The sequence below is a fragment of the Myotis brandtii genome, unplaced genomic scaffold, assembly GCF_000412655.1.
Source record: "Myotis brandtii unplaced genomic scaffold, ASM41265v1 scaffold48, whole genome shotgun sequence".
Taxonomy (NCBI): Eukaryota; Metazoa; Chordata; class Mammalia; order Chiroptera; family Vespertilionidae; genus Myotis; species Myotis brandtii.
In genome coordinates this window covers 8,974,570-8,983,144 of record NW_005368341.1, presented here as the reverse complement: position 1 = coordinate 8,983,144, position 8,575 = coordinate 8,974,570, and the positions used below count along the sequence as shown (strand labels likewise).

General features: G+C 37.2%; 1 pseudogene; it reads left to right on the top strand.

Annotated features, from left to right (window-relative positions):
* The first annotated feature begins 3,162 nt into the window (after positions 1 to 3,162).
* On the top strand, positions 3,163 to 8,266 carry LOC102256929 (annotated as a pseudogene).
* The last annotated feature ends 309 nt before the right edge of the window (positions 8,267 to 8,575 follow it).

The window sequence follows — 8,575 nt, the reverse complement described above, 5'->3', positions numbered from 1 at the left end:
ATCTTAAGAGAAAAAAAACAACACTCTAGCTCTTGTGATCCTTGACTGCCTTATCATGAACCATGGATGACACTTTGGGTAAACTTTCTTTAATTAATACCCCCAACCAAATCTAGGAAAATTTACAACTTTTTTATTTTATATAATATTTCTAAGATAGATTTATAAAAACAGATTATATGAACTAAAACATGCAAGAAGCAACACATTATGACCAGCATAAGAATATTAAGAATCTTAATACACAACATTCTCTTAAATGCAATTTTATTGCTCATCATCTCTGTAAAATTATGGCACTCAGAACATTTTTTTCCTCTGGCATGTCCACTGATAAGCTTTGCTCCATCCATTGCTTCTTGAATACATGCTTAGCTTATGCTCTGCTTACTGGACTCCTTCTAGTGGACTGGGCACAACGTTAGCATTGGAAGAACCTGGAAGAGTCCATATCTCTGTCACTTCTCTATTGCTACGTGTGTGTGTGTGTGTGTGTGTGTGTGTGTGTGTGTGTGTGTGTGTCTTTCATCCAAGCTCACTATCTGATATCCAGGCACAGAATTAAATCCAAATACACCCTAGAGGCACTTTTTATAAGTCTTGTTGATTCCAGGTTACATTAAATTCTGAAAACAAGAAGGGTTTCTTAAGTGCACAGATAGGGATCATTGTACTATAGGAAAAAATGTTCACGAGTAAACTGAGAGGAACAAATACACAACACATTTATTGAAAGGTGAGAAGCACAGTTCAGTTTAGGGCTTGGGTTTTCGGTGAAGGAAGAATTGGTGTCTGAAAGGATAGGTCTGGGCAAACAAGTCTTCCTCTCTCTCCTAATTATAGAGAGGCCATCCTATATCAAGGCCTCATAAAATTCTTCTTAGAGATCCTTCCTTGACTACATAATGGAAGCACCTCTTATGTCATTATATAGCATTATCCTATATTATTGCCTTTATAGCACTAAACAATATTTCATGTTTCTTCATGTTTGCCATCTCTTTATACCACAACATATACACTCTTCCCAGTCACCCCGCTTCACTGTTCTACTGTTCTATCCTCAGCACCTAGAATAGTGCCCAACCAAGACGAACTTATGCTGACCAAACAAATAGACAGTACAGGACTTGAATGCCAGAATTTGTCAGCATTCTGACCAAAGCAGTCTATTGACTAAAGGGGTCTATTGAAATTTCTTCAGCAATGAGAGGGCACATGTCCAGAATTGTGCCTCAGAGAAATTAAATTGGCAACATGCAGTACTAATTAGCAAAGAGAGGATCCTGGTGCAGAGAGCTCAGTAAGGACATTAGATTTTTTTCCCTGAATGATGTGACTACTATTGCTATACAATATGTTTTCTTGTACATTATAGTAGCTATTTAGACTAGATACATTTTTAAGGTAAAGAAAATCTATTCTTTAAAACCTGTTAAATACCATTCATTGTATATATATTCCCAAAGCAGCTATGAGTTGTGTGTGTGTGTGTGTGTGTGTGTGTGTGTGTGTGTGTGTGTTTAGAATGTCTTATTTGGTTGCTTACGGCTATCAACACGTCTCTATAAAAATGAAGACAACTATTAACCAAAGTACCTAAGACACATTTTAACCCAGACAATATAAAGAGACTTGGAATTCAGAATTTGCTGTGATTATTATAGTACAAAAATAGTGAATGATATTTAAAAGCTCTCTGTCTTGAGATAATATGTCCTTGTATTCCAGAAACTTAATGGGGGATAATAATAATGATTATGATAATGATAACCTCATCAAAATCACACAAGTATGTTTAAAAAGCCTAAAATGAGTTTCCTGTGGAGGTGATATGAAGTGTGTTTTGAGGCCAAGTTGAGAATGGGATTTATACATACTCCAATTAACTTCACACAGAGGGAATAAAACACAACAAACAAACACAACTATTACATGATTTCATGCCTTACTGTCAACGCTTTTAGCAACCACAACAGATCAATGATATAGTTATTGAGCACCTAATGGGTTGATGATTGAAAACTATTTTCAAGTATATGTCACTGCCCAAACAGGAAATTGGATAAAGTATGGATGAGTTAGTGCAAACACCACAACTACTGGCAAATGTCTGAAATAAAGTCATTAAAGGCAAAATCATCTTTCTAGATATTCAAGAGCTAGATATTGTTTACATCTCTTGATCTCTTAAGGACTTCTTTATATTAGATTGTAATAAGTTTTAAGGAAAAATTAATTTATTCTTATAGTCTTTTTTAAAAAAAATTAGCTTTATTGTTGAATGTATTACCCATGTTCCCTTGTTTTCCCCATTGACCCCTTCTAGCCCATACCCCCGCGCCTTCCCCTGGTCCCAGGCCTTCAACACACTATTGTCTGTGTCCATGGGTTATGCATATATACCTATAAGTCCTTTGGTTAATCTCTCCCCACCCACCCCCCTACCTCTGCCTTCCCTGTGATTTTCAACAGTCTGTCCCATGTTTCTATTTCTCTAGATCTATTTTGTTGATCAGCTTATTGTGTTCTTTAGATTCCACATATGAGTGAGAACATGTGATACTTGTCTATCTCTGACTGGCTTATTTCGCTTAGCATAATACTCTGCAAGTCCCTCCATGCTCTCTCAAAGGGTAAGAGATCTTCCTCTTTTTTACTGCTGTATAATATTCCATGTGTAAAGGTATCACAGCTTTTTTTTATCCATTTATCTACTGATGGGCACTTTTCTTTTAAAAAATAAATTAAGAAGATAAAATTTGAGTTTAAAGGGAAGTTAAAAATGATACACCTCGGAGATGTTTTTGTTATAAAATACAAAAGTTAAAGAAACATCAATAAAATTTAAAGAAACTATGAAATTGATTTGAGTTTTACAACCTTGAGTGGTTGCTCTTAAGTAAGCCTTTCTCTTTCTTATCAATTACCCTGAACAGAGCTCTTTATGAGATAATGTGCCATTTACTGAAATCCTATGTTGTTGTTCCACTCTGTTAGTGAATATCTTCCAATAAGGTTAGGCCAATTATAGGGTACAAATGTAGCTTAAATTCTTTTTCTTCCTGTCAACACAAAGGGTAAATGTCTGAGAAACCTTTGCTTAGGTGGATTGAGTTTTCTTCTTTTTCCAAATGAGACTGTATACCAATATTTCTTAGGATGCTCCCAATCTTGGAGAAGGCTTTTGAAGCTCGTGACATTCATCCTGACAACCTCTTCAGGCTACAGCTGAGCAAGTGATAGATTAGTTAAGAGGATGTTTGCAGGAGATAGCAACTCTTCTAAATAATGGCACATTGGATAGTAACAAAGGGATTCCCCAGCAGAAATTGTTGGTTTTCCTTTAGCTTCCAAAATTAATTTAGAAGTAGTAGCTAGCTGACAGATTGATTTTTTAGTTATAGATTGTCATGCACTACAATACTTAATCATAAAGATTTTGTTGCTTTTAACATCTCTTGGGTTAGTGTCTTTCTGACCAGGGCATTTTATAGTATTCAGATTGGATTTTTATATGGTGGTTTCATGTATCCCATTGAATACCAGATTTCTGTTTCCTACTTGAATACTTCAACATCTTGAAATAGTTCACTTTTTATGAATCCTATCTGAGATGAAACAGGAGAAATAACGAATAAAAAAGTCACTACAGTTATGTGCCACATAATGACATTTAAATCAATGGACTACTTAGAGATCGGTGGTCTCATAAGGTTGGAATGGACTTCTGAGCTGAAAGTAGATGAAAAACTTCCCAGGAGCTCTGAGAGATGGGGAACTGGTGGTGGGATGTGATCCCTAGAGTGGGAAAGAGAGAAGTTGTGTGAAGAAAAGTGAAAATATATGGAACAGTGGAGAACAGTGGAGTAAACCTAGGGAAGATATGGAATGTGATGATCTTAACTAAGGAATTCCCAGAACCAACTCCAGTGAAAACTAGACTGCCTCCTGAAATCTTTGGCGATGCTCTGATGATTTTGGAGTTCCTGAATGCATTTGGGGAACCTTTTGATCTTCAAGATGAGTGTCCTGAGGGAGTGACCCAGAAGTGTTAGAGGAAGATCTTGTAGGAAGTGGCAGTGAAGGCCGACTATGTGAATAGCTTTCTTTCTTCCTGGCTGCCATCTTCAAGGCAGTAGCTGAAGAAGAAGAGGTAGTAACCAAAGAGAACATAATTTATGCTGATACCAAAGATTTACTAGTCTTTGGATGAAGATGCTAACCCCACAAAACCTGCACTGTCTGCAGTTGCCTCTTTGGCAGCTGCATGGTCACAGTTGCACTAGGGCTGCAGTTTGAAAAGCTTGGATCTTGGTAGCCGCACTTTCTGAAATCCTCAGACTGCATATCTGAGCTTGAGGTTGCTGATGTAACATCAGCAAATGCAAAGTAAAGATATCAAAACCGAGGCGGATTCGGTGCTACAGATGATGCCTGTGTGGAGCTTCCTTAAAGCAATCCCAGTCTAGCAAAGAAGCTGTCAAGTACTTCAGTGTATGATTTGACACCAGGAGAACAAATGAAGACACTTTATGCTCCCTGTGGGAAACTACAGTCCCTAGTTCCTACTAGGGATTTTATTGAAGATTATGTTGACATATTATGACAGGCAAAGCAGGAATTCCAGGAGTTAAAAGCAGAGTAACTAAAAAGACAAGGGAGAAGCAGCCGCTAGAATTCATAAAAGAGCAAGAACAGCAACAAAAATGAAAGAGAAACAAAAAAAGCTGAAGGAAAATGAGCAAAGAAATTCAGCTGAAACTATATCTCTTGGGAAGGAAGAAAGGGAAGATTTTGATTCTAGCACTGACAGCGAAGAAATGGAGCAAAAGGAACTAGATCAAGATACGGCCATTGAAGAGGAGATGACCCAGGATCCCATAAAAGAAGCAGAAGGAGGAAAAGGGACAAAATGGATTTGAAGAGTTTATAAGGCAAGAAGAGATCAACTCTTTAGCAAGAGAGCCTCTCACTGCTGATGAGGAAGAAGCTTTAAACAGGAACACTAACAAAAAGAGAAAGAGCTGTTAGAAAAACCCAAAGTGCCACAGCGTGCACCAATATCTTTCCAAACTTGGGCCGTGACCACATATTGGTGATATTGGATTTTCCCTTCTGTTCCTGGATTGTTTATTCTAGTTTCACTGAAGACATGTGTTTGCCTAGACCAGGGGTGGGCAACCTTTTTGTGAGTGCGTGCCAAAACCAGCAAAATCTCTGACTCAAAATTCTTCTGCGTGCCAACCCTAATTTTTTGAGAACATGTTACGCCTACTTGATATCTCTTAAGGTGTACGTATGTGAAGAACCTTGAAGAAATAATAAAATTCATTCGAGCGACAAAAACACAGTATATGATGATGAAAAATACATTTATTTTTTAATGTATACATGTACACTGATAGTCCAACAGAAAACTTTATGACTCCGTTTGATATTATCAGTGGGACTTTTGCTGCTGCATCACTGATGACAGAGATTTTACATCAGGTTTATATTTTGTGACCTTCAGAGATATGCATGAGCTACTACTTTCATCCGTCAGGCTACTCCTATTACGAGACTTAACAAAATTCATCACTGAGAACAAAGATTCACAAGCGTATGTGGATGAAAACATGGAGAGTAACGCTGTTGCAAAGTTTTTTAAACAGAAAAAATTTTCTGGAATGGCATTCCAAGTCCTCAATAATTCGTTTTCGACACTATTGAAATTGCTCTTCGCCTCTCTTGTCAATCCATGTCTATGGTCTTTAAGATAACTTGTTATGTAAAATTATTTATTTATCTAAGATGCACCTACACTGAATTTATCTGAAAAATAAAAAAGTTGATATTAAGAAAAAAATTGTAAATGGAAGATTATAAGAGAGGGTTTCGTGTGCCAGCAAAAGTTACTGGCCTGCCATGTTTGGCACGCGAGCCAGGGGTTGCCCACCCCTGGCCTAGACCTTCATCAGGATAATGCACATTCTCAAAATGCTCAGGCATCCACTAAAACTGGAGACTCTTTGGTGTCTAAATCTACCTCTAACATTGAGCAAGGTTCATGTGATTATTCTGTGCAGCTACCAAAACCAGTTCATAAGCCAAATCAGTGGTGCTTTTACACTTGTGAATAGCTAGACCAGCTTATCAAAGCTCTTAATTCTAGAGGACATAAAGTGCCTTAAAAAAAAAACTCTGTTACAAAAGAAGAACAGAATATATGCACAGCTAGCCCATTTTTCTGAAGAGAAATTTCATTTTTCACATAAATCTCAAATTGGTAACAAACCCACATATACTCAGGGAAGAGCTTTCAATGCATGTGATCCACCTCAGATGTCTGCAGAGAGGCAGCTTGAATTGAGACTGAGATATTTTTTTTAATGTACTGAACACAGAATCTACCAAGGAACATTAGGAGTGATAAACGTTGCAGATCGACACATATAAGTTCAGCATTAGAAAATGGATGATATGAGCTGTGAAGTAAAGAAAACAAGGAAATGGGATAATTAAAACAGAATGAAGTTAGAAGAGATAGAAATTGATGAGCAAGCAAAGGCCATATTAAAAGACATACTTTTTGGCATGAAAACAGAAATTTCAAGTACTGTCTCAACTAATGCAAGTACATTGCAATCAGTGAGCAAAAATAGTTTGTCATCTGGCAATGGCACTCTTTCAAATAGAGCAGGGCAATGAGTGGCATTTTCTCAAAGCTCCACTAGATGCCAGTGGGCGTTCTTATAAAACAGTCCTGGACCATTGGAGAGAGTTTCTTCTTTCTTCTGCTAGTCTATCCCAAGTCTTTATTCATCTATCCACCTTGGATCATAGTTGACATGGTCTAAATCTATACTGCATGTTCATTATAAGATGTCCAAAAGAAGAGTGATGCAGAAAACATGATACTTTGTGATGGCTGTGATCTGGGTCATCATACCTACTGTGTTCAACTAAAGCTCAAAATTGTGCCTGAAGGAGATTGGTTTTGTCCATAGTATTGGCCAAAGATAAGTTCTAGAAGACTCTCCTCTATACAGAGACAATCCTTGGAAAGTGATAGAGAGATGGAAGACAGTATGGAATGTGAGGATGATGAAGTTGATGTTGATGAAGAGATTAAAAATGAGGAGAGTGTGAGCTAGAACAAGATGAAGATGACTCTCAAGAAGAGAAGTAAGTCAGTCCACCAAAACAAGGAAGATAACAAATTAGATTTCCAATTAAAATAAGAAGTAAACTTAACTCTTCTTTTTCATGTCCAACAAGATCCTAGAAAATATACTTCAAGGAGTGAGCGGAGTATACCCAAAACAGCTGTCTCTTCTAAAACTACTGGTAGAAGCATAAGAAAGATCAAATTTGCTCCTAAATATTTAAGAATTGTTAGTCATTCTACTTGCCAGAGTCATGGCCCATTGAAAATAGATATATGTGTGGAACTACTTAGTGTTTGTAGAAAATGTAGAGGCAGGAAAAGTGCTAATACACCAGAAAATAGTCCCAACTTATCTATCTTCAGAGCCATTGCCACAAAGTCAAGTGATCAGTCAAGATCTCTAAATGTTGCTTCAAAACTTTCTCTCCAAGGTAGTGAATCCAAGAGAAAAGGCAGGAAAAACGATCTACAGAATCATCTTCTATGACACTGAACCCAGGAAGTGCAGGCAGACAGGGAGGAGTTTATAAATTTTCTGCTATTGAACAACTTGTAGAATTTGTTATGGCATGATGATAGCTGGCTTTTTTTTCAAACTCATTTCTAAAATTCAAGACCCATACTATTATGACATCATCAAAAAACCCATTGCCTTGAATATAATTTGTGAAAAAGTGAACAAATATGAATTCAAATTAGCATCTGAGGATATGGAGTTAATATTTTTGAACTGGCCCTAACCGGTTTGGCTCAGTGGATAGAGCGTTGGCCTGCGGACTGAAAGGTCCCAGGTTCGATTCCGGTCAAGGGCATGTACCTTGGTTGCGAGCACATCACCAGTAGGAGGTGTGCAGGAGGCAGCTGATCGATGTTTCTCTCTCATCGATGTTTCTAACTCTCTATCTCTCTCCCTTCCTCTCTGTAAAAAATCAATAAAATATATTTTTAAAAAAATATTTTTGAACTGCTTTGAGTACCACCCTCATAACACAAGTGACGCCAAAGCTGGAATGAGGCTTCAAGCATTTTCATATTCAGGTTTAAAAACTTGGACTTCATGTCACACCTGGGAGTGTGGATCAAGTTAGCTCACCGCTGGCTGCAAAAATTTGAGGAAAACAAATTGTTCATGCAAATGGAACATTAACTCATGCTATAAAGCAGACATAGACATATGTGCGTACAGCAATAACAACTGATTGACAACTTTAAAGTGCGGCCTGCACTATATTCTCATTTTTAATATGAAGCTTTCAGGAGAATGTAGAAAAGATTTCCTATGCTACAGTTTTGTTCAGTATCTAATACGTTTGATAGATATATTGGATACAGTACTGGTTTGTAGAGGATTTTGTAGATTTTGAGATCATTCATGTGTCTCAATATCTTGGAAAACATTTTTTCTTCTATGATTTATTTTGT